The sequence below is a fragment of the Ranitomeya imitator genome, chromosome 1, assembly GCF_032444005.1.
Source record: "Ranitomeya imitator isolate aRanImi1 chromosome 1, aRanImi1.pri, whole genome shotgun sequence".
NCBI classification, from domain to species: Eukaryota; Metazoa; Chordata; class Amphibia; order Anura; family Dendrobatidae; genus Ranitomeya; species Ranitomeya imitator.
The window spans coordinates 435,087,839-435,104,712 of record NC_091282.1 but is presented as its reverse complement, the minus strand read 5'-3'; the positions used below and the strand labels follow the sequence as shown (position 1 = coordinate 435,104,712).

General features: G+C 37.3%; 5 non-coding genes across 5 annotated transcripts; all 5 read right to left on the bottom strand.

Moving 5' to 3' along the window:
- Nucleotides 1-1,424: 1,424 nt before the first annotated feature.
- TRNAT-CGU (transfer RNA threonine (anticodon CGU)) lies at nt 1,425-1,497 on the bottom strand. Its single transcript has one exon. It is a non-coding gene; the product is annotated as a tRNA-Thr (tRNA).
- A 5,192-nt stretch (nt 1,498-6,689) lies between these two features.
- Nucleotides 6,690-6,762, bottom strand: TRNAT-CGU (transfer RNA threonine (anticodon CGU)). Its single transcript has one exon. It is a non-coding gene; the product is annotated as a tRNA-Thr (tRNA).
- Nucleotides 6,763-8,691: 1,929 nt separating this feature from the next.
- On the bottom strand, nt 8,692-8,764 carry TRNAT-UGU (transfer RNA threonine (anticodon UGU)). Its single transcript has one exon. It is a non-coding gene; the product is annotated as a tRNA-Thr (tRNA).
- A 1,160-nt stretch (nt 8,765-9,924) lies between these two features.
- On the bottom strand, nt 9,925-9,997 carry TRNAT-CGU (transfer RNA threonine (anticodon CGU)). Its single transcript has one exon. It is a non-coding gene; the product is annotated as a tRNA-Thr (tRNA).
- Nucleotides 9,998-16,558: 6,561 nt separating this feature from the next.
- TRNAT-CGU (transfer RNA threonine (anticodon CGU)) lies at nt 16,559-16,631 on the bottom strand. Its single transcript has one exon. It is a non-coding gene; the product is annotated as a tRNA-Thr (tRNA).
- Nucleotides 16,632-16,874: the final 243 nt, after the last annotated feature.

Sequence of the window (16,874 nt, the reverse complement as noted above, 5' to 3'; positions counted from 1 at the left end):
TGTTTTGCCATTGATTTTGCTTAAAAGAGCTAACTGTTTCTTCATGTTTCAATGGAGTGAAAAATGCGACCAGAAAAAAAGACTTCACCGAAACCATGGGAAAACTTTTCAAAAAAGCTGTCTCAAAATTGTCCAGGAAACAACCAAAAAGATGACACAAAAGACGATTCAGGGGAAGAAATGTCCTACATTTCTTGAAAAGTCTTCTGCGTGAAAAACTCATCAAGTTGTCTTGAGTTTAAAAGCCGTCATGTGCACATACCAGTTCCTGTTCCAAAAATTCATTAAAAAACTGAGTGTGCGTGCAGTCCAACACGTCAAACAAAACTTGTGGTTTTTGAACTCCTAGTGGTGTTTGGAAAAGTTTTGACCAAAAGTTCCTGAAAAAACCTCAGTGTGAATCTTTAGGTTATATGCAGATGGAATTTTATTAAGGTATTTAAAAACAATGAGTTTTGCAAGCAGAAACCACTTAGGAAATCACCACTTTATTAGGTACTTCTGGGAAGAGTTTTTATGTTCATGATGTGTTTCCTGGGGATTTTTTGCAGAGTTTGCAATGAGATTTTCATTCTTAAAGCCTTTTTTGCAGATTTTTGATTTGAATGTGCCTAGTTTGGAGTAGTTTTCCTCAGGATCCGCTTCACAGAAGCAACAAGTATTTTTTTTCTTTGCCACCACGTTTTTTTGAAAACCTGAAATGGATGAAAACTCTCCAAGTAATGTAATTATTACGTCTGAACATTTTTTTTCTCAGTATAATAAACCTCAGGAATTAAACTATTCAGTTTCAAAATAACACAAAGGCTCTAGTGAGAATTGAACTCACGACCCCTGGTTGACAAGACCAGTGCTCTAACCACTGAGCTATGAAGCCAGCGTCATTTTGCTCCATCTTTTGATCTCTATTTTGAACAGTGCAATAGCCATTCAGGTGCATTAACCACACAAGTCCTTTCATTTCTAGTTTGAAATCACACTCTTAGCGTAATGTCCCATCACCAACAAACCAACAACTGCTCTTGCAACGCAAAAGCATGACTTGCAAACATTCTGAATCTTCAGTTCTAAAACTGACAACCTGTTTATTGGCAATCTGATGTGCAAAAAAATGAAATTGGATGGATTGGCAAGGAAGAGACTTCTACTGCTTGCTTAAATAAAATATGTAATTCATTATATGACAAAATCACACATCAAGAATAGATGAAGGGTCATTAGACTCCTTAAACTCTGCTAGAGGTAGCATAAAAAAGGAATTTGACAAACATGTTACCCGAATGTCATACAGGATCAAAGTCTTATCAAGAACTTTTGAAAAGGTTGTCGTAACTTCACATAAAGTCAATCTTGAATCGCACCAACTTTATACCACTGACCAAACAGATAAGCAATTTTCATATGAGAGACAAACAGTTTTTGTAAGGCTTCAGTGAGAGTCGAACTCACGACCCCTGGTTTACGAGACCAGTGCTCTAACCTCTGAGCTATGAAGCCATTGAAAAGCAACAATTTCTCGAGCAATGTAGGGATTAGTCTGTTAGAGGTTTGGGTACGCTCAGTACCTCCTAAGGATCATTTACTATGCTACATGGGAGAAATGCAAAGAAACTGTACAAAGATTTTTCTTTAGGTACCAATTTGACATTGACATGGGAAAAATGCATATGAAAACTTACAACCCATACAAGCAATGATTGTAAGATAAGGCTTGGTACAAAAATGTAGAGAGAAGCATGATGATTTATTTATATTTTCAATTGTACCAAATTTAAGAATGATTTCATAAATTTTTTTCAGGTCAGTATTAATCTATGTACAAATGGAGTTTTATGGAACCATTCAAACAAGATAAGTTTTTCAAGTGGAAACTTTTTATGAAAGCAAATTTTAAAGCGAATCTGCTCTAAAGTCTGTCTCCACATAGCATTAGATCTCTGGCCATGATGTTCATTTATATTTTCAATCTTGGCAAATTTAAGAATGATGTCTGAATTTTTTTTGTGTTAGTATTAGGAAATATGCAGATGGAGATTTATTGAGGCATTCAAAAAAGAAGACTTTTTAAAGCAAAAGCACCCTTTCATTGGGGAGCTTTTAAAGGAGTTTCAGCTTTATAAAGTGGCTCCTAAAGCACTTTTTAAGAGTTCTTGAAGTGTTTTTGAAGAGTTTTTTTTTCTAAAGCTTTTTCTTTGCAACCTTTTGATTTACAGTGTCTACTTTGGAGAAAATTCCATCAGCAGAATCTGGGCAGAAACTCCAAATTTTTGAGGAGCTATGAGATTTGCAGGTGCATTTGTAGAGTTTCCACTCAGTTTCAACTAGGTGGCTATGTGCACATGATGTCTTTTTTCAGGCGGCTTCCGCCATTGGAATCATTTGAAAACCCTATCAAACATTGTTCAAAAGAATGAACATAAGCAATTCTATGTAAAACTGACTTGCTCTGTCTATGTTGAGGTTTTTGAATGTCTTTTGACCACTTCAGGTTTCTAAAAATGCCAAGCGGTTAAAAAAAGTCACATGTCCATTCTTTTAGCGTTTTCCACCAGGAGCATGCTGTGTATTTTACAATACAAATCAGTGGAAAAGCTCAATACATGCCTGGACTGCAACAAGACTTTTTTTGGAGTGTTTTGCCATTGATTTTGCTTAAAAGAGCTAACTGTTTCTTCATGTTTCAATGGAGTGAAAAATGCGACCAGAAAAAAAGACTTCACCGAAACCATGGGAAAACCTTTCAAAAAAGCTGTCTCAAAATTGTCCAGGAAACAACCAAAAAGATGACACAAAAGACGATTCAGGGGAAGAAATGTCCTACATTTCTTGAAAAGTCTTCTGCATGAAAAACTCATCAAGTTGTCCTGAGTTTAAAAGCCGTCATATGCACATACCAGTTCCTGTTCCAAAAATTCATTAAAAAACTGAGTGTGTGTGCAGTCCAACACGTCAAACTAAACTTGTGGTTTTTGAACTCCTAGTGGTGTTTGGAAAAGTTTTGATCAAAAGTTCCTGAAAAAACCTCAGTGTGAATCTTTAGGTTATTTGCAGATGGAATTTTATTAAGGTATTTAAAAACAATGAGTTTTGCAAGCAGAAACCACTTAGGAAATCACCACTTTATTAGGTACTTCTGGGAAGAGTTTTTATGTTCATGATGTGTTTCCTGGGGATTTTTTGCAGAGTTTGCAATGAGATTTTCATTCTTAAAGCCTTTTTTGCAGATTTTTGATTTGAATGTGCCTAGTTTGGAGTAGTTTTCCTCAGGATCCGCTTCACAGAAGCAACAAGTATTTTTTTGCTTTGCCACCACGTTTTTTTGAAAACCTGAAATGGATGAAAACTCTCCAAGTAATGTAATTATTACGTCTGAACATTTTTTTTCTCAGTATAATAAACCTCAGGAATTAAACTATTCAGTTTCAAAATAACACAAAGGCTCCAGTGAGAATTGAACTCACGACCCCTGGTTTACAAGACCAGTGCTCTAACCACTGAGATTTGAAGCCAGCGTCACTTTGCCCCATCTTTTGATCTCTTGTTTTGAACAGTGCAATAGCCATTCAGGTGCATTAACCACACAAGTCCTTTCATTTCTAGTTTGAAATCACACTCTTAGCGTAATGTCCCATCACCAACAAACCAACACCTGCTCTTGCAACGCAAAAGCATGACTTGCAAACATTCTGAAGCTTCAGTTCTAAAACTGACAACCTGTTTATTGGCAATCTGATGTGCAAAAAATGAAATTGGATGGATTGGCAAGGAAGAGACTTCTACTGCTTGCTTAAATAAAATATGTAATTCTTTATATGACAAAATCACACATCAAGAATAGATGAAGGGTCATTAGACTCCTTAAACTCTGCTAGAGGTAGCATAAGAAAGGAATTTGACAAACATGTTAACCGAATGTCATATAGGATCAAAGTCTTATAAAGAACTTTTGAAAAGGTTGTCGTAACTTCACATAAAGTCAATCTTGAATCGCACCAACTTTATACCACTGACCAAACAGATAAGCAATTTTCATATGAGAGACAAAGAGTTTTTGTAAGGTTTCAGTGAGAGTCGAACTCACGACCCCTGGTTTACAAGACCAGTGCTCTAACCTCTGAGCTATGAAGCCATTGAAAAGCATCAATTTTTCGAGCAATGTAGGGATCAGTCTGTTAGAGGTTTGGGTACGCTCAGTACCTCCTAAGGATCATTTACTATGCTACATGGGAGAAATGCAAAGAAACTGTACAAAGATTTTTCTTTAGGTACCAATTTGACATTGACATGGGAAAAATGCATATGAAAACTTACAACCCATACAAGCAATGATTGTAAGATAAGGCTTGGTACAAAAATGTAAAGAGAAGCATGATGATTTATTTATATTTTCAATTGTACCAAATTTAAGAATGATTTCATAAATTTTTTTCAGGTCAGTATTAATCTATGTGCAAATGGAGTTTTATGGAACCATTCAAACAAGATGAGTTTTTCAAGTGGAAACTTTTTATGAAAGCAAATTTTAAAGCGAATCTGCTCTAAAGTCTGTCTCCACATAGCATTAGATCTCTGGCCATGATGTTCATTTATATTTTCAATCTTGGCAAATTTAAGAATGATGTCTGAATTTTTTTTGTGTCAGTATTAGGAAATATGCAGATGGAGATTTATTGAGGCATTCAAAAAAGAAGACTTTTTAAAGCAAAAACACCCTTTCATTGGGGAGCTTTTAAAGGAGTTTCAGCTTTATAAAGTGGCTCCTAAAGCACTTTTTAAGAGTTCTTGAAGTGTTTTTGAAGAGTTTTTTTTTTCTAAAGCTTTTTCTTTGCAACCTTTTGATTTACAGTGTCTACTTTGGAGAAAATTCCATCAGCAGAATCTGGGCAGAAACTCCAAATTTTTGTGGAGCTATGAGATTTGCAGGTGCATTTGTAGAGTTTCCACTCAGTTTCAACTAGGTGGCTATGTGCACATGATGTCTTTTTTCAGGCGGCTTCCGCCATTGGAATCATTTGAAAACCCTATCAAACATTGTTCAAAAGAATGAACATAAGCAATTCTATGTAAAACTGACTTGCTCTGTCTATGTTGAGGTTTTTGAATGTCTTTTGACCACTTCAGGTTTCTAAAAATGCCAAGCGGTTAAAAGAAGTCACATGTCCATTCTTTTAGCGTTTTCCACCAGGAGCATGCTGTGTATTTTACAATACAAATCAGTGGAAAAGCTCAATACATGCCTGGACTGCAACAAGACTTTTTTTGGAGTGTTTTGCCATTGATTTTGCTTAAAAGAGCTAACTGTTTCTTCATGTTTCAATGGAGTGAAAAATGCGACCAGAAAAAAAGACTTCACCGAAACCATGGGAAAACTTTTCAAAAAAGCTGTCTCAAAATTGTCCAGGAAACAACCAAAAAGATGACACAAAAGACGATTCAGGGGAAGAAATGTCCTACATTTCTTGAAAAGTCTTCTGCATGAAAAACTCATCAAGTTGTCCTGAGTTTAAAAGCCGTCATATGCACATACCAGTTCCTGTTCCAAAAATTCATTAAAAAACTGAGTGTGTGTGCAGTCCAACACGTCAAACTAAACTTGTGGTTTTTGAACTCCTAGTGGTGTTTGGAAAAGTTTTGATCAAAAGTTCCTGAAAAAACCTCAGTGTGAATCTTTAGGTTATTTGCAGATGGAATTTTATTAAGGTATTTAAAAACAATGAGTTTTGCAAGCAGAAACCACTTAGGAAATCACCACTTTATTAGGTACTTCTGGGAAGAGTGTTTATGTTCATGATGTGTTTCCTGGGGATTTTTTGCAGAGTTTGCAATGAGATTTTCATTCTTAAAGCCTTTTTTGCAGATTTTTGATTTGAATGTGCCTAGTTTGGAGTAGTTTTCCTCAGGATCCGCTTCACAGAAGCAACAAGTATTTTTTTTCTTTGCCACCACGTTTTTTTGAAAACCTGAAATGGATGAAAACTCTCCAAGTAATGTAATTATTACGTCTGAACATTTTTTTTCTCAGTATAATAAACCTCAGGAATTAAACTATTCAGTTTCAAAATAACACAAAGGCTCCAGTGAGAATTGAACTCACGACCCCTGGTTTACAAGACCAGTGCTCTAACCACTGAGATTTGAAGCCAGCGTCACTTTGCCCCATCTTTTGATCTCTATTTTGAACAGTGCAATAGCCATTCAGGTGCATTAACCACACAAGTCCTTTCATTTCTAGTTTGAAATCACACTCTTAGCGTAATGTCCCATCACCAACAAACCAACAACTGCTCTTGCAATGCAAAAGCATGACTTGCAAACATTCTGAAGCTTCAGTTCTAAAACTGACAACCTGTTTATTGGCAATCTGATGTGCAAAAAAATGAAATTGGATGGATTGGCAAGGAAGAGACTTCTACTGCTTGCTTAAATAAAATATGTAATTCTTTATATGACAAAATCACACATCAAGAATAGATGAAGGGTCATTAGACTCCTTAAACTCTGCTAGAGGTAGCATAAAAAAGGAATTTGACAAACATGTTACCCGAATGTCATATAGGATCAAAGTCTTATCAAGAACTTTTGAAAAGGTTGTCGTAACTTCACATAAAGTCAATCTTGAATCGCACCAACTTTATACCACTGACCAAACAGATAAGCAATTTTCATATGAGAGACAAAGAGTTTTTGTAAGGCTTCAGTGAGAGTCGAACTCACGACCCCTGGTTTACGAGACCAGTGCTCTAACCTCTGAGCTATGAAGCCATTGAAAAGCAACAATTTCTCGAGCAATGTAGGGATTAGTCTGTTAGAGGTTTGGGTACGCTCAGTACCTCCTAAGGATCATTTACTATGCTACATGGGAGAAATGCAAAGAAACTGTACAAAGATTTTTCTTTAGGTACCAATTTGACATTGACATGGGAAAAATGCATATGAAAACTTACAACCCATACAAGCAATGATTGTAAGATAAGGCTTGGTACAAAAATGTAGAGAGAAGCATGATGATTTATTTATATTTTCAATTGTACCAAATTTAAGAATGATTTCATAAATTTTTTTCAGGTCAGTATTAATCTATGTACAAATGGAGTTTTATGGAACCATTCAAACAAGATGAGTTTTTCAAGTGGAAACTTTTTATGAAAGCAAATTTTAAAGCGAATCTGCTCTAAAGTCTGTCTCCACATAGCATTAGATCTCTGGCCATGATGTTCATTTATATTTTCAATCTTGGCAAATTTAAGAATGATGTCTGAATTTTTTTTGTGTCAGTATTAGGAAATATGCAGATGGAGATTTATTGAGGCATTCAAAAAAGAAGACTTTTTAAAGCAAAAACACCCTTTCATTGGGGAGCTTTTAAAGGAGTTTCAGCTTTATAAAGTGGCTCCTAAAGCACTTTTTAAGAGTTCTTGAAGTGTTTTTGAAGAGTTTTTTTTTTCTAAAGCTTTTTCTTTGCAACCTTTTGATTTACAGTGTCTACTTTGGAGAATATTCCATCAGCAGAATCTGGGCAGAAACTCCAAATTTTTGAGGAGCTATGAGATTTGCAGGTGCATTTGTAGAGTTTCCACTCAGTTTCAACTAGGTAGCTATGTGCACATGATGTCTTTTTTCAGGCGGCTTCCGCCATTGGAATCATATGAAAACCCTATCAAAAGAATGAACATGAGCAATTCTATGTAAAACTGACTTGCTCTGTCTATGTTGAGGTTTTTGAATGTCTTTTGACCACTTCAGGTTTCTAAAAATGCCAAGCGGTTAAAAGAAGTCACATGTCCATTCTTTTAGCGTTTTCCACCAGGAGCATGCTGTGTATTTTACAATACAAATCAGTGGAAAAGCTCAATACATGCCTGGACTGCAACAAGACTTTTTTTGGAGTGTTTTGCCATTGATTTTGCTTAAAAGAGCTAACTGTTTCTTCATGTTTCAATGGAGTGAAAAATGCGACCAGAAAAAAAGACTTCACCGAAACCATGGGAAAACTTTTCAAAAAAGCTGTCTCAAAATTGTCCAGGAAACAACCAAAAAGATGACACAAAAGACGATTCAGGGGAAGAAATGTCCTACATTTCTTGAAAAGTCTTCTGCGTGAAAAACTCATCAAGTTGTCTTGAGTTTAAAAGCCGTCATATGCACATACCAGTTCCTGTTCCAAAAATTCATTAAAAAACTGAGTGTGTGTGCAGTCCAACACGTCAAACAAAACTTGTGGTTTTTGAACTCCTAGTGGTGTTTGGAAAAGTTTTGATCAAAAGTTCCTGAAAAAACCTCAGTGTGAATCTTTAGGTTATTTGCAGATGGAATTTTATTAAGGTATTTAAAAACAATGAGTTTTGCAAGCAGAAACCACTTAGGAAATCACCACTTTATTAGGTACTTCTGGGAAGAGTTTTTATGTTCATGATGTGTTTCCTGGGGATTTTTTGCAGAGTTTGCAATGAGATTTTCATTCTTAAAGCCTTTTTTGCAGATTTTTTATTTGAATGTGCCTAGTTTGGAGTAGTTTTCCTCAGGATCCGCTTCACAGAAGCAACAAGTATTTTTTTGCTTTGCCACCACGTTTTTTTGAAAACCTGAAATGGATGAAAACTCTCCAAGTAATTTAATTATTACGTCTGAACATTTTTTTTCTCAGTATAATAAACCTCAGGAATTAAACTATTCAGTTTCAAAATAACACAAAGGCTCCAGTGAGAATTGAACTCACGACCCCTGGTTTACAAGACCAGCGCTCTAACCACTGAGCTATGAAGCCAGCGTCACTTTGCCCCATCTTTTGATCTCTATTTCAAACAGTGCAATAGCCATTCAGGTGCATTAACCACACAAGTCCTTTCATTTCTAGTTTGAAATCACACTCTTAGCGTAATGTCCCATCACCAACAAACCAACAACTGCTCTTGCAACGCAAAAGCATGACTTGCAAACATTCTGAAGCTTCAGTTCTAAAACTGACAACCTGTTTATTGGCAATCTGATGTGCAAAAAAATGAAATTGGATGGATTGGCAAGGAAGAGACTTCTACTGCTTGCTTAAATAAAATATGTAATTCTTTATATGACAAAATCACACATCAAGAATAGATGAAGGGTCATTAGACTCCTTAAACTCTGCTAGAGGTAGAATAAGAAAGGAATTTGACAAACATGTTACCCGAATGTCATATAGGACCAAAGTCTTATCAAGAACTTTTGAAAAGGTTGTCGTAACTTCACATAAAGTCAATCTTGAATGTTGAGTTGGTGCGCAACTTTATACCACTGACCAAACAGATTAGCAATTTTCATATGAGAGACAAAGAGTTTTTGTAAGGCTCCAGTGAGAATTGAACTCACGACCAGTGCTCTAACCACTGAGCTATGAAGCCAGCGTCACTTTGCCCCATCTTTTGATCTCTATTTTGAACAGTGCAATAGCCATTCAGTTGCATTAACCACACAAGTCCTTTCATTTCTAGTTTGAAATCACATTCTTAGCGTAATGTCCCATCACCAACAAACCAACAACTGCTCTTGCAACGCAAAAGCATGACTTGCAAACATTCTGAAGCTTCAGTTCTAAAACTGACAACCTGTTTATTGGCAATCTGATGTGCAAAAAAATGAAATTGGATGGATTGGCAAGGAAGAGACTTCTACTGCTTGCTTAAATAAAATATGTAATTCTTTATATGACAAAATCACACATCAAGAATAGATGAAGGGTCATTAGACTCCTTAAACTCTGCTAGAGGTAGCATAAGAAAGGAATTTGACAAACATGTTACCCGAAGGTCATATAGGATCAAAGTCTTATCAAGAACTTTTGAAAAGGTTGTCGTAACTTCACATAAAGTCAATCTTGAATCGCACCGACTTTATACCACTGACCAAACAGATAAGCAATTTTCATATGAGAGACAAAGAGTTTTTGTAAGGCTTCAGTGAGAGTCAAACTCACGACCCCTGGTTTACGAGACCAGTGCTCTAACCTCTGAGCTATGAAGCCATTGAAAAGCAACAATTTCTCGAGCAATGTAGGGATTAGTCTGTTAGAGGTTTGGGTACGCTCAGTACCTCCTAAGGATCATTTACTATGCTACATGGGAGAAATGCAAAGAAACTGTACAAAGATTTTTCTTTAGGTACCAATTTGACATTGACATGGGAAAAATGCGTATGAAAACTTACAACCCATACGAGCAATGATTGTAAGATAAGGCTTGGTACAAAAATGTAAAGAGAAGCATGATGATTTATTTATATTTTCAATTGTACCAAATTTAAGAATGATTTCATAAAATTTTTTCAGGTCAGTATTAATCTATGTACAAATGGAGTTTTATGGAACCATTCAAACAAGATGAGTTTTTCAAGTGGAAACTTTTTATGAAAGCAAATTTTAAAGCGAATCTGCTCTAAAGTCTGTCTCCACATAGCATTAGATCTCTGGCCATGATGTTCATTTATATTTTCAATCTTGGCAAATTTAAGAATGATGTCTGAATTTTTTTTGTGTCTGCATTAGGAAATATGCAGATGGAGATTTATTGAGGCATTCAAAAAAGAAGACTTTTTAAAGCAAAAACACCCTTTCATTGGGGAGCTTTTAAAGGAGTTTCAGCTTTATAAAGTGGCTCCTAAAGCACTTTTTAAGAGTTCTTGAAGTGTTTTTGAAGAGTTTTTTTTTCTAAAGCTTTTTCTTTGCAACCTTTTGATTTACAGTGTCTACTTTGGAGAAAATTCCATCAGCAGAATCTGGGCAGAAACTCCAAATTTTTGAGGAGCTATGAGATTTGCAGGTGCATTTGTAGAGTTTCCACTCAGTTTCAACTAGGTGGCTATGTGCACATGATGTCTTTTTTCAGGCGGCTTCCGCCATTGGAATCATTTGAAAACCCTATCAAACACACAGCAAGTCAGCAGGATCTAGGAGCAACATGGCAGATGTGACAACCTACATGGTGAGCTGCAGCATGTGCTACATGTTCACAGATCGACCAGAAGAAGAATCCAATTTCACCTGTCAGAAGTGTAGACTAGTGGCCCTTTTAGAAGAAAAGGTGCGGGGTCTGGAAGAAAGAATAGCAACTTTGAAACTCATCAAAGAGAATGAAGACTTTCTAGACAGAACAGAAGCATCTCTACTGGTCACAGAAGGTGCAAAAAGTGTCAGAGAACCTCCAAAAGCAGATGAGTGGAAGCATGTGACCAAAAGAAGCAAGAAGACCATGGAGAAATCACCAACCACACAACTGAAGAACCGATATCAAATCTTTGTAGAGGATGAAGATGGCACACCTAAGAATGAAGCAATACCAGCAAGCAAAAAAGAAAAGGGCACACAGCAACAAGTGACAGCAAAAAGTACAGCCAAGAAGCAACGAAGAGTGGTGGTGGTGGGAGACTCACTACTGAGAGGCACCGAAGCAGCCATCTGCAGACCGGACATAACTGCAAGAGAAGTATGCTGCCTTCCAGGTGCGATGATCAAGGATGTGACCGATAGGATACCAAAGCTCTTCAGCTCCAAGGACGTCCACCCATTTCTTCTGATACATGTTGGCACCAATGACACGGCAAGGAAGGACCTACCGACAATCTGCAAGGACTTTGAAGAGTTGGGGAAGAAAGTAAAGGAACTGGATGCACAGGTAGTTTTTTCTTCTATCCTTCCAGTAGACGGGCATGGCACCAGGAGATGGAACAGGATCCTTGATGCAAACAACTGGCTAAGACGATGGTGCAGACAACAAGGATTTGGATTCCTGGACCACGGTGTGAATTACTGGTATGATGGACTCCTCGCCAGAGACGGACTACACCTCAACAAACCTGGGAAACACACATTCGCCAGAAGACTCGCTACACTCATCAGGAGGGCGTTAAACTAGAAGAAGAGGGGACGGGAAGAAAAGCATTAGACTCGAACAAAGACGACCCAGGAAAACATACTCAGAAGGGAGGTAAGAACATTTCTAAAACAATCCACAGTGAGGAGATTGGAACAAAACAAAATCCTCTAAACTGCATGCTCGCAAACGCCAGAAGCCTGACAAACAAGATGGAAGAACTAGAAGCAGAAATATCTACAGGTAACTTTGACATAGTGGGAATAACCGAGACATGGTTAGATGAAAGCTATGACTGGGCAGTTAACTTACAGGGTTACAGTCTGTTTAGAAAGGATCGTAAAAATCGGAGAGGAGGAGGGGTTTGTCTCTATGTAAAGTCTTGTCTAAAGTCCACTTTAAGGGAGGATATTAGCGAAGGGAATGAGGATGTCGAGTCCATATGGGTTGAAATTCATGGAGGGAAAAATGGTAACAAAATTCTCATTGGGGTCTGTTACAAACCCCCAAATATAACAGAAAGCATGGAAAGTCTACTTCTAAAGCAGATAGATGAAGCTGCAACCCATAATGAGGTCCTGGTTATGGGGGACTTTAACTACCCGGATATTAACTGGGAAACAGAAACCTGTGAAACCCATAAAGGCAACAGGTTTCTGCTAATAACCAAGAAAAATTATCTTTCACAATTGGTGCAGAATCCAACCAGAGGAGCAGCACTTTTAGACCTAATTCTATCTAATAGACCTGACAGAATAACAAATCTGCAGGTGGTTGGGCATTTAGGAAATAGCGACCACAATATTGTGCAGTTTCACCTGTCTTTCACTAGGGGGACTTGTCAGGGAGTCACAAAAACATTGAACTTTAGGAAGGCAAAGTTTGAACAGCTTAGAGATGCCCTTAATCTGGTAGACTGGGACAATATCCTCAGAAATGAGAATACAGATAATAAATGGGAAATGTTTAAGAACATCCTAAATAGGCAGTGTAAGCGGTTTATACCTTGTGGGAATAAAAGGACTAGAAATAGGAAAAACCCAATGTGGCTAAACAAAGAAGTAAGACAGGCAATTAACAGTAAAAAGAAAGCATTTGCACTACTAAAGCAGGATGGCACCATTGAAGCTCTAAAAAACTATAGGGAGAAAAATACTTTATCTAAAAAACTAATTAAAGCTGCCAAAAAGGAAACAGAGAAGCACATTGCTAAGGAGAGTAAAACTAATCCCAAACTGTTCTTCAACTATATCAATAGTAAAAGAGTAAAAACTGAAAATGTAGGCCCCTTAAAAAATAGTGAGGAAAGAATGGTTGTAGATGACGAGGAAAAAGCTAACATATTAAACACCTTCTTCTCCACGGTATTCACGGTGGAAAATGAAATGCTAGGTGAAATCCCAAGAAACAATGAAAACCCTATATTAAGGGTCACCAATCTAACCCAAGAAGAGGTGCGAAACCGGCTAAATAAGATTAAAATAGATAAATCTCCGGGTCCGGATGGCATACACCCACGAGTACTAAGAGAACTAAGTAATGTAATAGATAAACCATTATTTCTTATTTTTAGTGACTCTATAGCGACAGGGTCTGTTCTGCAGGACTGGCGCATAGCAAATGTGGTGCCAATATTCAAAAAGGGCTCTAAAAGTGAACCTGGAAATTATAGGCCAGTAAGTCTAACCTCTATTGTTGGTAAAATATTTGAAGGGTTTCTGAGGGATGTTATTCTGGATTATCTCAATGAGAATAACTGTTTAACTCCATATCAGCATGGGTTTATGAGAAATCGCTCCTGTCAAACCAATCTAATCAGTTTTTATGAAGAGGTAAGCTATAGACTGGACCACGGTGAGTCATTGGACGTGGTATATCTCGATTTTTCCAAAGCGTTTGATACCGTGCCGCACAAGAGGTTGGTACACAAAATGAGAATGCTTGGTCTGGGGGAAAATGTGTGTAAATGGGTTAGTAACTGGCTTAGTGATAGAAAGCAGAGGGTGGTTATAAATGGTATAGTCTCTAACTGGGTCGCTGTGACCAGTGGGGTACCGCAGGGGTCAGTATTGGGACCTGTTCTCTTCAACATATTCATTAATGATCTGGTAGAAGGTTTACACAGTAAAATATCGATATTTGCAGATGATACAAAACTATGTAAAGCAGTTAATACAAGAGAAGATAGTATTCTGCTACAGATGGATCTGGATAAGTTGGAAACTTGGGCTGAAAGGTGGCAGATGAGGTTTAACAATGATAAATGTAAGGTTATACACATGGGAAGAAGGAATCAATATCACCATTACACACTGAATGGGAAACCACTGGGTAAATCTGACAGGGAGAAGGACTTGGGGATCCTAGTTAATGATAAACTTACCTGGAGCAGCCAGTGCCAGGCAGCAGCTGCCAAGGCAAACAGGATCATGGGGTGCATTAAAAGAGGTCTGGATACACATGATGAGAGCATTATACTGCCTCTGTACAAATCCCTAGTTAGACCGCACATGGAGTACTGTGTCCAGTTTTGGGCACCGGTGCTCAGGAAGGATATAATGGAACTAGAGAGAGTACAAAGGAGGGCAACAAAATTAATAAAGGGGATGGGAGAACTACAATACCCAGATAGATTAGCGAAATTAGGATTATTTAGTCTAGAAAAAAGACGACTGAGGGGCGATCTAATAACCATGTATAAGTATATAAGGGGACAATACAAATATCTCGCTGAGGATCTGTTTATACCAAGGAAGGTGACGGGCACAAGGGGGCATTCTTTGCGTCTGGAGGAGAGAAGGTTTTTCCACCAACATAGAAGAGGATTCTTTACTGTTAGGGCAGTGAGAATCTGGAATTGCTTGCCTGAGGAGGTGGTGATGGCGAACTCAGTCGAGGGGTTCAAGAGAGGCCTGGATGTCTTCCTGGAGCAGAACAATATTGTATCATACAATTATTAGGTTCTGTAGAAGGACGTAGATCTGGGGATTTATTATGATGGAATATAGGCTGAACTGGATGGACAAATGTCTTTTTTCGGCCTTACTAACTATGTTACTATGTTACTATGTAAACATTGCTCAAAAGAATGAACATAAGCAATTCTATGTAAAACTGACTTGCTCTGTCTATGTTGAGGTTTTTGAATGTCTTTTGACCACTTCAGGTTTCTAAAAATGCCAAGCGGTTTAAAGAAGTCACATATCCATTCTTTTAGCGTTTTCCACCAGGAGCATGCTGTGTATTTTACAATACAAATCAGTGGAAAAGCTCAATACATGCCTGGACTGCAACAAGACTTTTTTTGGAGTGTTTTGCCATTGATTTTGCTTAAAAGAGCTAACTGTTTCTTCATGTTTCAATGGAGTGAAAAATGCGACCAGAAAAAAAGACTTCACCGAAACCATGGGAAAACTTTTCAAAAAAGCTGTCTCAAAATTGAACAGGAAACAACCAAAAAGATGACACAAAAGACGATTCAGGGTAAGAAATGTCCTACATTTCTTGAAAAGTCTTCTGCGTGAAAAACTCATCAAGTTGTCTTGAGTTTAAAAGCCGTCATATGCACATACCAGTTCCTGTTCCAAAAATTCATTAAAAAACTGAGTGTGTGTGCAGTCCAACACGTCAAACAAAACTTGTGGTTTTTGAACTCCTAGTGGTGTTTGGAAAAGTTTTGATCAAAAGTTCCTGAAAAAACCTCAGTGTGAATCTTTAGGTTATTTGCAGATGGAATTTTATTAAGGTATTTAAAAACAATGAGTTTTGCAAGCAGAAACCACTTAGGAAATCACCACTTTATTAGGTACTTCTGGGAAGAGTTTTTATGTTCATGATGTGTTTCCTGGGGATTTTTTGCAGAGTTTGCAATGAGATTTTCATTCTTAAAGCCTTTTTTGCAGATTTTTGATTTGAATGTGCCTAGTTTGGAGTAGTTTTCCTCAGGATCCGCTTCACAGAAGCAACAAGTATTTTTTTTCTTTGCCCCCACGTTTTTTTGAAAACCTGAAATGGATGAAAACTCTCCAAGTAATGTAATTATTACGTCTGAACATTTTTTTTCTCAGTATAATAAACCTCAGGAATTAAACTATTCAGTTTCAAAATAACACAAAGGCTCCAGTGAGAATTGAACTCACGACCAGTGCTCTAACCACTGAGCTATGAAGCCAGCATCACTTTGCCCCATCTTTTGATCTCTATTTTGAACAGTGCAATAGCCATTCAGTTGCATTAACCACACAAGTCCTTTCATTTCTAGTTTGAAATCACACTCTTAGCGTAATGTCCCATCACCAACAAACCAACAACTGCTCTTGCAATGCAAAAGCATGACTTGCAAACATTCTGAAGCTTCAGTTCTAAAACTGACAACCTGTTTATTGGCAATCTGATGTGCAAAAAAATGAAATTGGATGGATTGGCAAGGAAGAGACTTCTACTGCTTGCTTAAATAAAATATGTAATTCTTTATATGACAAAATCACACATCAAGAATAGATGAAGGGTCATTAGACTCCTTAAACTCTGCTAGAGGTAGCATAAGAAAGGAATTTGACAAACATGTTACCCGAATGTCATGTAGGATCAAAGTCTTATCAAGAACTTTTGAAAAGGTTGTCGTAACTTCACATAAAGTCAATCTTGAATCGCACCAACTTTATACCACTGACCAAACAGATAAGCAATTTTCATATGAGAGACAAAGAGTTTTTGTAAGGCTTCAGTGAGAGTCGAACTCACGTCCCCTGGTTTACGAGACCAGTGCTCTAACCTCTGAGCTATGAAGCCATTGAAAAGCAACAATTTCTCGAGCAATGTAGGGATTAGTCTGTTAGAGGTTTGGGTACGCTCAGTACCTCCTAAGGATCATTTACTATGCTACATGGGAGAAATGCAAAGAAACTGTACAAAGATTTTTCTTTAGGTACCAATTTGACATTGACATGGGAAAAATGCATATGAAAACTTACAACCCATACAAGCAATGATTGTAAGATAAGGCTTGGTACAAAAATGTAAAGAGAAGCATGA